General features: G+C 46.6%; 1 long non-coding RNA gene across 1 annotated transcript; it reads right to left on the bottom strand.

Moving 5' to 3' along the window:
- Positions 1-1,687: 1,687 nt before the first annotated feature.
- LOC123018139 lies at positions 1,688-17,820 on the bottom strand. Its single transcript, XR_006413720.1, has 3 exons — positions 17,274-17,820; positions 15,920-15,999; positions 1,688-2,142 (listed from the first exon to the last, which is right to left on the bottom strand). It is a non-coding gene; the product is annotated as an uncharacterized LOC123018139 (long non-coding RNA).
- Positions 17,821-18,881: the final 1,061 nt, after the last annotated feature.

Raw genomic sequence — 18,881 nt, 5'->3', positions numbered from 1 at the left:
GCTAATTTGGGGTGTCACTGAAAGGCAGCCCATCTTTATTTATTTTCTTTTGTTTCACTTTTACTGCCAGGGAAGGGCAGAGGTGCTTGTGGGATTTTCTCCAGCCAGTGCCAAAATAACCTAGACTCCTTGACTCAGGAAAGGCGTGCCATTCGCTGCTCTGCCTCAGGCACCAAAACATTTTCCTGTGAATTTAGAAATGAATTCAGTGGAACTATGTCATAAAGAACATTTAGTCAAAAGCACAAAATAAAAATGAGTAGCTACCCAGACTTTGATGCTTGGGTTTGTTATAGTGGGTATCATAATGTATCACCCCACTTGTACCAATTCTCACTGTAGGATTGCATCGGGGAATATACCAGGACTCACAGGACTCTGTTCAGGCGCAATCCTGTGTATGTTTAAACAGAAAAACAGAAACTCTCAGCGTTCTGCATAGAATTGCACCCTAGCACATAGGACCCAGCTCTGATGCACCTATTTCCTTTGGGCGATTATGTAACAGCCGCGTTTTTAGCAATTCTAAAGGATCCTAGTGCAGAAGAACCCTCTGCTGTGATTGATTTGGTCAATGCAAAGACATGTGCACTTAAAGTAAAGCAACCATCCTTTACAGCAAGAACCTGTCTTCCCTTGAATAACCCGGGTGGTGAGAAGAGGTCTACACAGCAGGCCCAACCATGAATGGGGCCATCCCGTCTCTCTTTCTACTCAGCTTTTTCTCACGCACTCTTTCTAGCACCCCCTTCTCTCTGTCTCTGTCTCTCCCCCACTCTCTCCTGTTCTTCCTCCCCACCAGGAAGGCTGCCTAAGGAGGATGGATTGCTCGTTGCAGCAGTCTGAACTGAAAACTCGCAGAAGGATTTTCATTCCTGCTTCCACGGCTCCTTCCATTTCAGCTGCTTCCCACTCGCAACCTCGTTCTCTCCTGCTAGGCCTTCCTCACTTGCAGGGTCAGGCCTGGGCTGCAAGATGCCCATCCCTGCAGCCTGGAAAAGTATGTGGATATTTGGCCTGTCGGAAGCTTATGCATACCTGTTTCTGCTGATAGCTTCCTCATCCCATGTGCATATGTACTTACGAACATACATTTCATACACATCTACCTAGTGTGAGTGATTCATTTTATTTTCTGTAAGAAACACACGTAGTTCTTCTTTTATATAGTTTGGTATGTTCTGCTGAAATTCACATTAAGCATATTCATAACGAGTACCATCCTTCCCTTCACTTCATTACAAGTAGCATTCAAAGGGCTGGATCCAAAAGGACAGGGCTCCTGCACATTTAATTGTTATATAGAAGAGGCAATCTCAGCAGGCATAACTCGTCGTGCAACTTAATTCTGCTGAAATTCCCTTCTGCACAAGTATTAAAGATGTTGGAGCCCTGCCCAGCTTTCCATCTGACCACCCTAAAAGTTTTGTTTGTGGCTTAATGCCCTAGGAAAACAGTGACCCCCAAATGCAGAAGAGTTTCACTGCACTGGGCAATGAGCTTGCATAACCGCACTCTCAAAACCATTCTATGCTTCCTGAACGTCTCTCCACGACAGCACGAGTTTTCCCTGGCCAGGGTCGTGGTAACACAACGGCAGCCCCCGGTGGCACCACACTAGGGGAGCCTTCTGCTTCCTTTTGCACACAGTTCACAAAGCAGCATCCCGGGATCCAACAGAAAGATGGCATTTTGGGTTTGGTTTTAATCTTTTCCAGGATTGGGAACACATCCAGGTGCAAATGGGCTAAAATAATGCTTGGCGTGGAGGAAATGAAGAGGAATGTTTTCCTTCTCAGGAAGATAATAAGGAATACCTGGACTTTCGAAACCAGCTTGGTTCATGGCCACAAGCAATGTCCAGCTGAAATGTAGCAGTGATGAGACAGAGCAACGACAGGCAGCTGTGCAATGCAGGAGACTCCAGGGAAGGAGGGTTTGTGACCCGTTGGCTGCTCTGCTTATGAACTGGTGGGCATCTATCCTCTCGCGGAGCAGAGATCCAGCCCTTCACCAGCACCCGGCCTGCTTGCACCGAGGGCATCCTAGCTGCCAGCTCTTGTTCCTGCTGAAAACAATGATTCCCTTGTATCTTCAGGAGCACTCCCACAGCACCATCTACTGTTTCTGCAGTCTCAGCATCTAAAAGAGGCACAGCAGAACATTTCTAAGAAATGCAGAGTCTGTGTATGTGACTGTGCATGTGTTTTGCGGTGTGTCTCTGTTGTTGGTGAGAGGTGCGCCTTCTGCAAAGAAACATTTCATGCAGCGTGTTCTTTTGGCACCTGCCTTTCTTTTTGTGGTTATGCTTTGAGGGCTTCGATGTTCCAATAAGGTTTTAAAAAACAAGGTGATCTGATGCACTCCCAATATGATTTTGCAGATATCGTTGGGGCAACTACGAGCATGGAGTGCTGAATGGGAAAACATGTCGATCAGCCTGAGGGGGAGCAGCAGAAGACTCAGCAGCCGAAGTGAAGTCAGGCCCTCCCTCTTTCTCCACATGGTAGAAAATGTAGGGCCCTTGCTCAATGGGGGAGAAAGCACCCCAGCTCTCAGGCACTACCCAGCCACCAACATTTTGGGATCTGCCTTCTGCAGCAAGGAAGAGGCGCACACCAGAGGCAGGGCGGGAAAAAGCCCCTCTGCCTCACTTTTAGGGATCCCCTCAGCACGCACCACAGTTCTCACCCCATGCATGAGGGTCTCCTGGCTCTCTCTTCAGGGGCTACGGCTGTGGGAAGTGGAGGAGAGAAAGTCCACTCTGCCCATGCACTTCACCCCAGGAGTCTCCCTCTGTCTAGGCCAGGTGGGAGCGTCACTGCATTTGGATAAATAAATCTCAAGGAACTCCTACCATGAACTAGCTTCACTATCTTACTACAACAGTTTAATATTTGCATCACAATCTACAGTTCGTAATGCTTTTCCAGGGACCCTGTTGGTGAGCCATTGTTTTTAGGTGAGGGGAAGCTGATTCCAGGCCCATGTGCCATATCCAGCCCATGGTACTGCCTATGGACAACAAAGCCCTATCGGTGCCCCCGCTCCCCAAGTCCTGCCCCTGACCTGGGGAGAAACCTCTCATGTGATCTCTGATTGGAGATAACATGGGGGTTCCTGTGCACAACATTGCCCCCCCCACCCCACATGTGGGGGATGGACAATAAGAAAGGGAATCCCTCTTTATCGCTGATCAAATAGAAGAGATGGCACGAGGATTTTCGCATTTAGCATGAGGTTATGGAAGCTGGCTCCTGCACAGAGCAGGCAAATCCCTTCCCTTCCTGCCCCCCCGGAGTCATCTAGCCACAGTCTAGAGGGCCAGACTGGCCCTCTGATGAAAATATTGCCTGCCCCTGCCTTGGGCCAGCTTTTGGTTCCACAGGACATGTTCGTCTGGGTTTTCTTGCCATCCTTTCTCATCCCTTCCATGGCCTCCTCTGAGAGGCTTTTGGCTGCCTTGCAAAGAGGCAAGCCTGTGCAGCTTTCTTCGCGGGGAGAGAGAAGGGCTGCATCACTGGGATAGTCCTACCTTCTGTCCAGTTCTAGGAAGCTGCTGTAGTTGAGCCCACGGCTGAGTTGCCGCCACAGCTGCTCAGGCCTTTAGGACTGGAACAGGAGTGCGATCTTTGCTCCATGAAAGCTCGTTCCATGATGTCAGATGCTGACTATTTGCTCCCCTGCTGTGCTTGTCCAGCAGGGTTTTGTTTTGTTTTTTTAAGAAAGAAAGGGAACATGGAAATGTGTCTGTTCCCCCCCACCCCCAGCACTACATGCACTTGCAAAGCAAGATCAGCCCCACCCACACCCACCCCATCCATTATGTGGGGAAAAATTGTCATTCATTTTGCATATCCCTATTCAGAGTCACCGTGAGAATAATGCTAGTGATAAATTCCACTTTTGGAAGCACCAGCAAAGGCCCCTTTGTAAATGGATGCTACCAACATATGCATGTTGTCATTTCGAATAGGAACCACTTTTCCAAATAAAGAGGAGAAAGAGGCTGTTTAAAAAACAAAGAATAATCGCCCTTTGATATCTGTGAGGTTCTCATAGGGCAGATTCCTTCTCTGTATGGGCACCAAAAAGACAGAGAGACAAGATAAACATCTCTCAGGGAAATTAGCTGTCCTTCTGGTGCTGGCATCCCCCCTTCTCTGGACAGGTATGTTGCTGGCTGCAGGTAATCCTTGTCTTCTACCTACCCAGGCAGCAATTCTATGAAATAGCTGCCAATTCAAGTGCAGGGAGAAATTGCTGTGAAAATTGTGAGGTGTTTCTTTCTGAACCAAACTGCCTGCGGTAGTTGGCTGAGATGAATCCAGTCGCCCCTGCCCATCCGATTTTCATGTTTTCTGTGTGGAGAAGCATTTCTGAGAACAGTCGCAACAGCTGGTGATGAGCAAGCCCCTTTGCCCACACCATTCTGTGGCCAGGTGCTTTCCTTCTCTTTTTTATCCCCTTAGCGGCTGAACGCCCCCCGCTGAACCTCTTGTGCACAACAACATTCATTCAGCCCTTTAAGATGTGCTTCAAAAACCCATTTAAAAGGACCTGTGTAAATAGTTCTGGCCAGCATATAATGAACAATATTCAGCTGAGCAAAGAACACAGGGACTCTGCAGGTATTTTCTTTTCTGTGGGAAGAATGTGGCCGACTTAGGAAGGCGGGAAGACAAATAATTTGTACACAATTTATACAGACAATACTGTGGACTTGATGTAGTCTAGAAGATAATGTGCCACAGGGTAGATGGATGGCCTGGCTTTGCAGCATCTGATGTACTGCGAGGATCAAGGGCAAATCATTTCATGACTGTGTTTGTGCCCAGCCCTGCTCTATTTTTTGCATCTCTTTGATACAGAGATTGTTTCTCATTATTTGCCAGTGCTGTGGACTTGAATTGCAGCCACAGCTTTTCAAGAGGTTATTTATTTATGAAAGCTCATTGCCTACAATGCAGAATTGACATGGTCTAACCTGTTTCAACTCTGGGCATGGCCTTCTAGAAGCTACTGCAAAACAGGCTGGCAACTTGGGTGTCATGTTACCAGAAAAGAGGACAAGTATCATCGGGGAGAGAGAAGGAGAGAGAGAGAGAGAGAGAGGAGGGAGGCAATGCAGGATACAAATTCATTTAACATTGGGTGCAAATTTAGACACAATGACCATCATTTAAAGAGGAATACATCTCCCCAGAGTGAGAAAGACTGTGCCCAGATTACCTCTGTTCCTGCTCGTACAGCAGCTGGCCAGGTGCTGACTGTGGAAGGGCAACATCAGGGTCACTGCTGACTCGTCCTCTTGACGGTTCTTTCCCTTCCATCTGGACTCGAGCTGAACCACCTTACAAACAGAGGACGGTCCTTGGCAAAGTATGACCTATGGCCACCCAAAAAAGAGGGCATGGGATGGCCTGTTTCTTAAATGGGGCGTCTGCCAATTTCATTCACACAGGTGGCCCCTTTCCTGTCCTGACTGCTCAAACAGGTTTGATTTCTGGTTGTTCTGCAAATTTCAGTGGTACCTGTTTTCCAAAGGTATGCCCATGCATGGATTTAATTCCCAAGTAATTATGAGATTATGACTACCTTATAAGCAAAGGGTGGCCACCTGCAGCCCTAAGCCTGATATTCATGCAACCCTCAGTGTCGTATCCAGCCATGGAGCCAGCTGGGTGACTTAGGGCCAGCCACAGCCTCTCAGCACAGCCTACCTTACAAGGTTGCTGTTGTGGGAATAAGCTTGAGAGCAGCAGGAACAGAAGGATGCAGGATGCCCTGAGTTCTTTTTTAAAAGGTGGGCTATAGATCTAATAAATAATGAAATATCAAAAGCTCTGTGCAAGTTCGGGTCTCTGGCAAAGATAATCTGCCCCCCCCACCTATTGGGCAGAGAGGGGCAAAAGAGAGAGGGAGGGCAAGAGACTGTTCCTGCCCACTTTGGGGATTGGCTCCACCCCATCATGCCTTTTGCTTCACACACTACCAACACAGGACCCCAAAGAGACAACTCCCAAGGGGCTGCAACCCTCAGGGAAAAGGCCACCCACTCCTTCCAGAAGCATATTGGTTGCGTTTCTGTTCCCACCAACATTTAGACTCATGAAGCTCCCTTATTTCAATTGAGGGCACGATCCTGGGGCCTCCCAACACCATCGCACTGCATGCTCTGGACCATGTGAGCCTCCACATTTGGAGGCTTATGCACATCAAGAGCAGGGGGCACTGGATTATGCCTGACACTGCGGATCCGCCTGGTTAAGTATTGCTTTTCCTGGCTAATAGCTGCCTTCCATGGTTACACATGGAAGTTTTCCCCAGTTCTCCTTGGAGATCCCAGGGACTGAGCATGGGAATGTCTGCATACAAATCATGTGTTCCATCACGGGGATAAGCCCCTTTCCAATTCTTCATTCTGTCTTTCGCCCCGTTTCCAGACTTTAATACTTTTATTTGTAAGTTAGAAAAATGCTGCACACACAGATGTCGTTATGTGATTACAGAAATCAATGAGATCTGAGATATAGTCAAAATCCACAACAGGTATTGCAAGGCTGCAGTATTTCAATAGCATTCTCTGCCAGCAGCTTTCTGGCTCTGAATAAATGCTCCCCTGGATATTTGCTTTTGCTGAAGGAACACAATAGAGAATTTCAAAGCATGGCTTGCCTGTATGAATCCTGTGGTTTTTATCTACCCTCAGAAATACTCAAAGTTGCACAGAGGAAGATGGGTGGGGCTGAAACAGTGATGATGCCTAGAGAGCGGTGCTACCAGCTCTTCTGGTGCGCGTCAATCACCTTCTATTTCATTGTTCTGTAAAATATTTCCTCCTATGCACGTCAAAGGAGCTGGCTCACTCAGGCTCCAGCCACTGGCCACAGAGTTCGCTTTCCCTCCTGCAGCAGCAAAGAACTGTTTGCTTTGCTGCTGCAGCAGATGGAAATAACCTGTTCCAACCGCCGCCGTTGCCTTGATGCATATGAAGCATGGCTTGTGGGCTTCCTCTTGGGCATCTGCTTGGCCACTGTGTAAACAGAATGTTAGGCCAGATGGACCTGGTTGGTCTGATCCAGCACAGCTCTTCTTACGCATTCTTATATTTCTATGACTAAAGTATGAAAGTTATTGTTGAGAGTCAGATGCAAGAGAGGAGAAAAGGAAGGAGCTTTATTCAGTAAAGGAACCCAGTAAGATATTGGGTAGATTCAAGGTTAGGAATGGGTAGACACAGGACCACTCCCAGGAGGTGTAAGCAAAGTGGGAACCCTCCTACATCAGTGGCTCCCCAGCTGACACTTAATTTTCCACGACACCCTGATTTGCCCAGCCTATGTCACTGCAACCTTTGTGGGTAATGTAAATGGGGGGCCCTTTTCTATTTCCCACAATGCTCCAAAGCAAAGCTCCAAGGCACTGTGGGAAATGTAAAATGACAGGTGTTTTCCAGAATTAGCTGCCTGCTACAGGGGAGCCAGGATACAGGGCCAACATCAGTGGTGGACTCTATTGGGTACTTGGGACCTGGCAACTACCTAAGGATTTCCGGTGTTGATGCCATTTGTGGGCGACGGTGCTGAAGCACTGATCCTCCAGAACACCTGGACCAGCCAAGCATCCCAAGACGCAGCTTATGGGTACAGCCATAGGGAAGCAGGTATATATGTGAAGGAATCCCCATTAGAATTACCAAAGGCTGATATGCCTGGGTAGTAGAAGGATTGCTCTGCTTGCCCATGTCAGGACAAAATACTCACCTGCTGAATTTCAGCCAAGGTATTACTGCAAGGCACACGCCAACCCGACCCTACTTCCAAACAAACACACATTTCATGTTTCTTCTGTAAGAGCCTGCACTGAAACAAGCCGAGGGCTGGTAGGAGGGTAGCAGGTGTGAATTCACACTGAAGTTACAGTATGAGGTGAAAACGGCTAAAAGGGAAAGCCTCACTTCTCTGGGACATGAGTTGGCAGACATCGTGTTTGCAGACTCCACTCTGCTTTTTCATAGAATATTGAGCACCACCAACCAGTGAGAGACACAATGGCAGTTCAGGGCATGGCGTCAACTAGCTACTGTTCCTCCCGAGAGGATATTTAGTGGCAGCGCTGGTTCTCAGGCAACGGAGCCAGCACTTGGCCTTCTGGGCAATCGAGATGTGGAGAAACAGCAATAGAGAGGCATAAAGGAAAGAGCTGTTGTTATGTAGCAAGTGCCTGTAAGACTGCAGGGCTACACGGACCACAGGTTGTCACCTTGGAGGGGAGCAGAGCAGCATCCACACCACGTGAAGGTGCATAAGCTACTGAAAAGCAAACCTCCATTCTCTGAGCAATGAGTTTTAGGGATCAGTGCTGAGCTGAATTCAGTTTCCTTTGCAAGGAGGTCACTGCAGACTTACTGATATTTTGGAGTATTGCTGTTTATTTACAAGTAAGATAAGACTGAGGCTGAGCACAAGTGGCAGTCTACCACTCAATATCCCCAGAACCCCAGCCCACCTCCACTCTCAAGTTTTCAGAGCCCAAATTAAGCTCTCTGGCCTTGATTTGAAACTACAGGCTGCTTGCTTTCCATGGGACCATAGCCTTAGCCTGTCTGAAAGTCAGTCTATTAGTCCGGATGGCTATGCATGCAACCTCCAGTATCAGAGATTGTTATTTCTCTGTACACAGGTCACTGTGGAACATGCGTGCAGGTGTCCTGCTGTACCCATGTCATTCTTGTGAGTTTCCCACAGGCCACTGTTCAGACCCTGCATAAACAGAATGCATGACTATTGTTATTTCATTTCTGTACCTCTCCATAGTTGAAGTGCTCTGGACAGTTGACAACAATGGACTAGATGGACCATCAGTCTGATCCAGCATGGCTTTTCTTCTGTTCTTATTTCTGACCTTTCTGAATTAAATAAGCTTCACCTGTTTTGATGCTTCAGTGTTCTTGGCTGATTTTTTTTTTAAAGTTAAATTGGTGGAAGTCCTCTCTAAGTGCTTGCAATTTTCTATATGGTTAAAGCATTTAAAAAATAGTACTTGCACCATGAAGTTAAGAATGATCAAAATTGCAAATTGTGTATATACTACAGAAAATTGATCCCTAAAATTTTGAACATCACCTGCCAGAAGTCGTTGACAGCATGGTCAACGATGAGGAATCTCTGTGGGGAGGGGGGGCGCGAGGGGTGAAATCCAAAACATCTGGAGATCTATTTTCAGCCCACCCCTGTATTACAGGAAGGGAATTGTTAATGCAGAAAACCTTTCCAGGCTGTCTTGGATGAAACTGATTGGATGAAGGTTGGCTTCCAGATGGATTTCGGAAATGAAGCTAATTTTGGTCACACTGGTAGGTAACTTCTGCAAGGCGAAGTGCAGCCAGGTTGATCCACTTGGTCCTCTTAGCAGCTGACCATTATCAGTGACTATTGCAATGAGGAGGTAGTGTTCTGAAGCAGATCAGGTTCAGCTTGCGGGGGGGGGGGGTTGGTAGCAGGAAAGCAACATCCAGCTTTATCTTTTGTTTCCAGATTCTCTTATCGGCAAGGCAGGGGAAGTTTTGAATCAGCCTCTGGTGGGAGGTTTAAACTAGAAAAGCATAACAAGATAATGCTTAAACCAGATAAGACAGATATATTATTGTTTGGAACTTCAACTTTTCCTAAATTAGTTATCAAGGCGATTGGACTCCCACTGGAGCAACAGGTAGGCACTTTGGAGAACTAGTCACAACGGCTTTTTATCAACTTTGTATACCAACTGTGACCTTTTCTGGAGAAATTAAATTGGCCTGTCACTTCCAGGTGAGATTATGGTAATACGCCTTATGTGCCAGTCTCCGACCAACATCTGGAAACTTCTACTCATCCAGAATGTGGCTACAAGGACTTTGCCTGGAGACTATGTTATACCAGTCTGCTACTGGATTCACTGGAAACTGTTTTGCTTCCAGGCGCAATCATGGCATAGCCCTGGCTTTTAAAGCTGTAAATGTTTTTAGGGTTCATATCCTGGTTAATAAAATGAGATGAAGGTACAGTTTCCCTATTTGGACAAAATGGAGAACCAGTTTAAGAAAACTCTGAAAGTTTTGCATTATGGCCCAGGAGGGGTAGGTGCACACAGGCTCAGCATTTGTTTTGGGCCCAATAAACCATGGAGCTTAGTGCGCTACCTCTGAAGAGCATTACCTCTGAACTAGATGAGTGTTTCTGGAGAGAGAAAAAATTAACTCGCCTGGCTCTTGTGCCTTTGACAGCAGCCCAACACACTGAAATTAAGCAGGAAGCGACCTCAGCACTTTACTGCCATGCCTTGCCAGCAAAACATTTTGTGCTTAATTTCTGTGTGCCAGGTTGCTGTGAGGTAGAGAGAGCTGGCCACCCTCCTGTTTCCTCCTGCCTTCACACCTGAGGAAAGCAGAGCAGTAATACTGTTTTAGTCATCGACTGCTAACCCCAAGGCATTATAATTCCAGCCAAAAACAATCTCCTGCTTAGGCAAGAGAAAGTGGTCTAAAACTCTCACCAGAAAGGAGCTGCAGAGCCCGTGTAAAATACCTGTCTAATTCCAGGGCCTGAGGACCTCCGAAACTTTCTTTTGTACCGAATGGATGGCTGCCAGGGCACTGTATCTTGGGAAAAAAGCACAGGCTTTAGACATTTCACATTTGCAGCCTCAATTGTTGACGTGTTTCTGGCACTGGCCTGACTCTGTTCTGATTAGCAGTTTAATTATTTTCTAGAGCCACTTTCCCTTTTTGTAAAATAGCTATCCAAGAGTAATAACTTTATCAAGTGAAGGGCAGTCTCTCCCTCCCCCTGCACCAGGCTTTAAAGGTGAACCTTGTTGGCAGATGCAAAGTGAAGGCCTAGCAGATTTGGCTCTCAGCCATTTAGCAGCTTCTTTTAAAAAAAACAAAAACACAAAACCTGCCTCTCATTCAAGGAACTCAATGTCCTGTTAGCCAGGCAGTACGTCAATGTTTCTATGGAAACCTACCCCAAAGATTCTCTCTCCTCTGTTTCCATTGCATATTGTATGACAAGCTTTGTAGGCTGCAATTCATTACAGTGCTGTGATGAAACAGGAGTAGGCTTGGCACAAAGGAAAAAAGACTACTGCTGCTGCTGGTGGTGGTGGTGGTGGCGGCGGCGGCAATGATGGCAACAGAACTATTTTTGAGACCAAGTCAGAAACGAATTCCACTATTCCATGCAGTTAAAATGTTCTCCTCCAAATATTTTGTCCCTGAATACTTGGACACATGCATGCACACACACAAATATATCATTACTTCTATCAGGAAATACAAGGTGAAACCTGCTTTAGGCCTGTGATAGTAGCTGGATGGAAACAGGCCTCATCCCCACAGTAGCACTTCTAGCCCATGGAAAATGCATCACAAAGAAGTGGGGACCCAGCTGAATGGGTTGAACTGTGGTGGTGGTGGGGCGGGTACGGGGGGGGGGGGAATCCTCAAATCTACTTTTTGGAGCTGCGTTAGTATTGTATTTATGAGGCATCCTTCTCTTTCTGGCTTCTTTTCTTCAGTGGATAGAAGACCAGAGAAACTTGATCACAGGCGGCCTTCCTTTGGATATGCAGTTTCTTTTTTCAAGAAATCCCCTTATCTCTTAGTACTATCTTGTCTCTCAGTTGTGAATCTTCACTTTCCTAAGCAGCACCAGTATATCACAGGCCCACCATGTCTGAAAAGCCAGGTAAGCACAGGGCCCTCATGGGCTCAGGTGCCTGCAGAAATGTCCCCCTCCAGATCCCTTTTCTGGAACCTCTGGCTTTGCAAGCATCCAAGGAAAATGTACTGGCAATATTCAGTCAAATTTCCCAATTCTGTCTTTTAGGGTTCAGGTCAATGAGGGGAAAAAAGCATTGTGGTGATAAGCAAGTGTTTTTTTCAATTTTATTAACAATTTCAATAGCTTCAGACTATGTTTCTTGTTAGCAATGAACTCCTGAAGTGCACTGATTTCCCCCACAACAGCTTGGATGGCAAGGGGGTTTTATCTATGTTTTTCTTTATTTCTATCCCACCCAACAGTAATAAAACAAGGATATTAAATTAGGAGAATAAAATAGTAGAAGAAGAAAACACAGATAAAGCCCACAATAAAACCACACAATAAGCATGGTTATGCAGCCATGGCTTTCTTCGCTGGATAATGGACTTCTTATGAACTTCTGAAAGAAGAAGACTTGTCCGTTGATTTTTCCTCACTTTTTGGTGAGAAGTGACACATATATTTAATAACAGTAACACCCAGCATTAGCTTAAGAACGAATGGCAATGTAAACTTGGGGGCTAACATTTTACAAAGGAACCACAAGCAGATTTATAGCACAATGCCTATGCAGTGTGGATTATAGTGTCTCCTTCAGATATTCAAGAGTAGCAGCAGAGAATCTGGTTTACTTGCGACTTGCAAGGAGCTATTGCTCTATCCCCACAGGACCATGGGGATTCTCCCCCCACCCCGCCCCACAGTTCAAAGACCCTGCTCTGAAAGTGGAAGGGGGAGTCGGAGATCTGACCCACACTCCTACCCCCTTGCTGCTGGCACAGAAAGGACAGTGCTGCCTGGCCTCTGAAGTCAGAAAGTGTGGAGAAGGGGGTAAAGGAGTGTGTCTGGGCAGTGAGGAAATGTAACCAGATCGCTCAGATATGAGCTAGCTGAAGCCTCTGCCTTTCTCCTCTAAAGTAATGTTATTTATTTATTTATTTATTTATTTATATTTATTAAAACATTTTTATGCCGCCCCATTCGCCGAAGCCTCGGGGCGGCTTACAACAAAAAATTTAAAATAACATTTTAAAATATATACAATAAAATACAAATATACACTATAAAACAAGCCGCCCTGGCCAAATAAAATTCAATAATATTAACATTTAAAATACTGCTTAAATAAAAAGGTCTTTGCCTGGCGCCGAAAAACAAATAACGACGGCGCCAGGCGGACCTCTCTGGGGAGCGCATTCCATAACTTAGGCGCCACCGCTGAGAAAGCCCTCCTCCGAGTAACCACCCTCCTAACTTCTTCCATGGAGGGCTCCCGGAGAAGGGCCTCTCCCGCCGATCTCAGGGGGCGGCTGGGCATATAAGGATGTAAGCGCTCCTTCAGGTAACCAGGACCCAAGCCGTTTAGGGCTTTATAGGTCATAACCAACACCTTGAATTGGGCCCGGACTTCAATGGGAAGCCAGTGAAGCTGACGGAGAACTGGAGTCATGTGAACATAACGTCCAGTCCCCGTCAGCAGCCTGGCAGCTCTATTTTGGACCAATTGAAGTATCCGGACCGTCTTCAAGGGTAGCCCCACGTAGAGCGCGTTGCAGAAGTCCAAACGGGAAGTCACCAACGCATGTGTCACTGTCGCAAGGCAGTCATTCTCCAGATAGGGGCGCAGCTGATGAATTAGCCGAAGCTGGAGGAAAGCACTCCTCGCCACTGCTGTTACCTGAGCTTCCAGTGAAAGCTCTGGGTCGAGGAGCACTCCCAAGCTGCGGACCTTGTCCCTAAGAGGGAGTGCAACCCCATTCAGGACAAGGTTCAATTCACCCTCTCCGAAGCCCGATCCACCAACCAACAGGACCTCCGTCTTGTCTGGATTGAGCTTCAGTTGCTTCCATCTTGCACGGTGCTTGTATCCCGTGGGATTGGACCCCAAAAATCTCAGCGCCTGTTTCCAAACAGGGAGCTGCAAGTCTTGTACTACACATGTGGGCCCCGGTGAAAGACCTATATGACAATGGAACCAATGACCTAGGGTGGTTATGGGCTCTCCCACACTGGATGCAGCTGGACAGCCAGCTGGTTTAACTGGGAGTCCTGCACTGTGCAGGGGGTTGGACCCGATGCCCTTCTTGGCCCCTTCCCAGTCTGCTATTCTGTGATTCTCTTTGTTTATGCTTTGCAATACAGGCAAGCACTCTGTTTTTGAATGGTTGATTGGGCTCATTTAATTAGATTTTATTATATAGTTGTGATTGTGCTGTTATGATTTTAACATTGTTTATATATGTAATCTGCCTGGGGATCTTTGTGGGGAAGAGTGGGATATAAATCAAATAATAAATAACCATGATCGCCCTGCTGTAAACTATATTGAGAACTGCAACTGACCTCCATCCCATAAAGGTTGCACACAGGTACAACCTGCAAGGTTCCACCTGTGCCAGCAGGCATGACATTGCTACGTGGACCAAGGATAGCACAATCCACCTAAGCAGACATTTCTTGATAATATTTTTGGCCAATATTTAAAACATATCCTTTGTTTGATTAATATTTTAAACTAGGCAATCATTCTTTAATGAGCAAACACTATATCGCAAATTAAGGAGTTGTGTTTAGATCATAGGAATGTTAGATAAGCAGGTTTTAACTCAAAAAAAAACCACATATTGCAGTGACTAGAAAAGCAGCAGGTGGTTCTTTTAAATAATTTTTAAAATTAGCACTATATAACACTCTATTCAAGCAATATTGCAGAAGCATTTTAATATTTTTAAATATATATATTTAGCCAGAAACTGTTTTAGTGCTACTTAAAATATCAAAAATTGGGGAAAAAAACAACATGGGGTGATAAAATGGCACCCATCAGACTGTGAAGTGAACGTATCCCAAATGGCAACAGCCCCTCAATCCCAACAGATCACTGTACTTGTTAAAACCGTGCCTTTTAAAATGACAAAAGTATAGTCCTAAGAACGCTATTTATTCTTCCATTCCACCCCCACCCCAGCACTGCCACCCCACTTAGTGTTCATTCTCACTGGTTTGGGAAAGACAAGATAAAGCAGGATGGCAGCGACCTGATGATCATTTGTCCACACCTCCCTAAGCAAGGGCATGCCAAACCCTCCACCCTTCAGAGCTATTATGAACAGTCATATAAAAAGATATGGTTTGCTCCCTTCCTTTTGGGCACTTCCAGGTACGTCAAGTCCTTCTTTTCTTGCTTTTCTGGTTTCCCCTCTTTTGAAGTTTCTGCTTTTTATTTCTCCTTGGGAAAACAAGAAGTCCCAAGGACTCCACTGGCTTTGCACCTCCAGCTTGCCTCTCTGGATTTGGCCACCCCACCAGATAGGTGGTAGAACCCCTTAAGCCTAGCTGTCGGGCTGCTATGCAACAAGCTTTCTGGTGGTTCCTCACTGGAAAGAGACAATAAGTCTGAGTTCCTCTGCTTTTCACCTGCCCAGGTGTGCAACCTGGACAGAGCCCCTTTCCCTAAAAGAGTAGCATTGGCAGCACCCGAGCGCCTGCCTTCCATGAGTGGTTTCTGCCAGTACTGCAGCTCTTGTCTGGACTGAAGGTCTGGACTAGCTTCGCCCAACCCTTAACTCTTTACTTTTGCTCACCGAGCAGCTCCTTCTTGGTTCTCTGGATTGTCACAGCCTGTCATGCACACACAAAAAGCGAGTAAACAAGGCATGGCCTCGCATGGAAGCAACCTAAGTTATCATTTAGAGGAGTCTCAATCTCTGACCACTTTTTTCCAGTTGTAAAAACATAGTCCACACAGATCTTTGGAGACAAACAGTCCAAGAAAGTAGAAGAAAAGAGAAAAGTGAGACATCCTGCAGTGACTGATGTTATGCTTGCTAGTGACTGAGTTCATACAATAAGGCCTTCCAGAATTACTACTGACTAGGTTTGGAAGTAATGCTTAGCTTGATCTATGGCTGGCTGCTGTAGCCGCTCCCACCTGCAGGAGAAGCCACAGCTGAACAGTGTGCACCAACGAGCTTGCTTGTTACTGATAAGCCAGAATTCATAGCGATTCTTGCTTAATGTTTATAAGCCAGTGGGTTAATGCAGACATTGCATGCCAGCTTAAACATGAGCGCATGAGGCCCTCTTTTTGTCTGTGGACTTCACCCTACCTGATCCAAGCTTTTCAGAGTTTAAAAGGCTCTCTCACCAGATCTTCCAGGTTGTCTTTCAAGACATGGGCCCACAGCTCCTGAAATGTGTGCAAAACCAAGAAACAGAGCATGAAACAAGGAAGGCTGCTCTGAGCACACACAACTCAACCGTGTTCCTTCTGCAAAGGCTACTATCCTGCTACACCAGTGTGTAGACCTAGGCCCTTATTGGAACCTGCTCCCCAGAGAGGTGTGCCTGAAACCAACGCTTTATTCCTTTCAGTGCCAAGCCAAAACCTTTTATTCATCCAGTATTTTAAGGGCTGATATAATTGGAATTTTAATGTATATTTTTATATTGTATTTTAATGTGCTGTTACTGGTTTGTAAGCCATCTTGAGATGCATCTCGGATAACGATGGGATAGAAATGTTTTAAATAAATAAATTAAAATTAAATAATGTCCAGGGTGGGGGTTGCTGGGTGAATCTGCTTTGTTGCACAGTTCCTCCCCAGATCTGGGTATTCTCTATTTCCTGCTCCCACACAAACTGAAAAGTAATGCAGTATCCAGTATTTCTTATTTCAGTATGGCTCTTTTCACCACTGTTCTTTCCACGCATTTTTGAATGGCCACAGGACTAAGGAATTTGGACTCTGCTCAACTCCATTCCCACAGCAAATGCACACGTAGCTTGTGATGGAACACAGTGATTCGGTAATGCTACAAAGTGCCAGGCTGACAGCACTGTGGCTGTGATGGATCATTCACAGTGTGGCCATCTCCACTTGATTGCATTGCTGACATCAAGAGAGGATGTGTGTTTGTGAACAGAGCTCCAAATGAAGGCAATCTTGGCAAATTACGGAAATGTATTCATGAGGGAACATGGGAAATTATTGGAGCATCGCCTGATCTCTTGGGAATGAAATGCTGCTCCAGTACTGAGCAGGAACTGGCTTGTCTCCATCCATGGATGCATAGCAAGAAAACAGCAATTGTACCGACTAAATGGTAGAACTGGTAAGAATAAGAGAGCAGGAGAAAACTCCCTGCATGTACATTGAAGGTGGGGAAGTGGCAGCTTCCAGGTTGGATGCAGTCCTTGAGACGTTCCCGACTGGCCTGGCACCTGTCCTCAGCTGCATGGTGAAGTGCCATTCCCCTAAGAGAGCACATTTCAAACAAGTACCTTGTGGGGCACCTGTAGGCCATATCCATGGTATACCCAGGAGGTAAAACTGATGAAACAGAACACAAGATAGCTTGAGTGCAGATGGATGAATACTCGAAATGCAACTGAGCCTTGGTGTGTGCCTACCGTCTAAGATACTTGGACACAGTAAGAGTGGCAAAGGAACAATAGCTCACCTGCCATCCAGCAGAGCTCTCTAGGATCATCTGGGGCCGCCCCACAATCATCTTGGTGCCATCTGAAAAGTGCTTCAATATATTTGCTAGGCACTTGCAGGATAAGATCCCTTCCATCCATAAGGACTTCAGACTCCAATGTTATTGCGGTTGAAGCAGTCCAGAGAGCCAGAGCATAACCTGGTCAAGTTATCTTGGATGAGTTCCAATTAGTGCAAGGTGCTTGGACAAGTTTGTGCAACTACATCTGTACTGGATTCTTGCCCCTCTTGGCTAATAAGAGCTGGCAGGGAGGGAACAGCTAGCTGGGTCAGGGAGGTGATGAATGCCTCTTTATGGAAGGGAAAGGTCCCATGCCACCTGAAACAGGCAATGGTGAGGCGGCTCCTGGAGAAAGCTTCCCTGGACCCAGAAGATCGTAATCATTTCAGGTTGCTGGCAAACATCTCCATGGCCAACCAGCTCCAGGCACTCTTGGATGGGAGTGATTATCAGGATCCATTTCAGTTGGCATTCAGGCTGGGTTTTGGCACGGAGACAGCCTTGGCCACCCTGTATGATGACCTGTGGCAGAAGGAAGATGGGAGTGTGGTAATCCTGCATCTCTTGGCAGCATTCAGTACCATGGACTGTGGTATCCTTTTGGGCTGGCTGGCTGAGTTGGAAGTAGGGGGTACTGCACAGCTGCCTGCAGAAGGTTGTGCATGGGGGACATCGCTTGGCCCCTTAGACTCCCCAGTATGGAGTTCCTTAGGGGTTGGTCCTGTCCTCCATGCTATTTAACATCTAAATGACACCACCACTGAATGGGGTAATCTCAAGTTCTGAAGTGCATTGCAATCGGTATGCTGAGGACATGATATGTTATTTCTCCTTTTCATCCTCAGCAGCTGAGGCTATGGATGTGCCGCATGGGTGTCTGACTGCAACAATGGGCCCGAGGAAGCCTGGACAACAAACTGTGGGTCAGTCTAGGAAAGACTGAGATGCTGGGTAGTTCTGACCAGATGGAGGGAATGGAACCTGTTCTGGATGGGGTCACACTCCTCTTGAAGGAGCAGGTTCATAGCTTGGGAGTGCTCCTTGAGTCAACTCTATCTCTTGGGACAGGGTGGCTTCAGAGGCATGGAGTGCTTTCTGCTAGCTTCAGCTGGTGACCCAGCTACCCCCCCCCCCCGCCAGTCTGGACAGGGATAGCCTGATTTCAGCAATCTATATTGTGATGATCTCTAATCCAGATTACTACAATGCAGTCTACATGAGGTTGCCCCGAAAGGCCATCCAGAAGCTGCCACTTGTACAGATTGCCATAGCCAGATCACTAACAGGGACCAAACATTCCAAACACCTAAGACTAATTCTGACCGACTTGCATTGGCTGCCTAAATGCCCCTGAGACTAATTCAAGGTGCTGGTTTAAACAAATAAAACCCTACAAGGCTTGAGACCATGATACCTGAAGGAACACCTCTCCCAACTGCAGTCAAACACTACAGTTGGGATCTGGGGCATGCCTCCAACTACCACCTCCAAGAGAGCCTTGATTGGAGGCAACAATCAGAAGGGCCTTCTCAGTGGCAGCCCCACAGCGATGAAACAAGGTTTTCA

Source organism: Varanus komodoensis, unplaced genomic scaffold (genome assembly GCF_004798865.1).
Source record: "Varanus komodoensis strain SLA01 unplaced genomic scaffold, ASM479886v1 scaffold11, whole genome shotgun sequence".
Taxonomy (NCBI): Eukaryota; Metazoa; Chordata; class Lepidosauria; order Squamata; family Varanidae; genus Varanus; species Varanus komodoensis.
The sequence above is the reverse complement of the archived record's forward strand: the minus strand, read 5'-3'. Positions and strand labels throughout refer to the sequence as shown.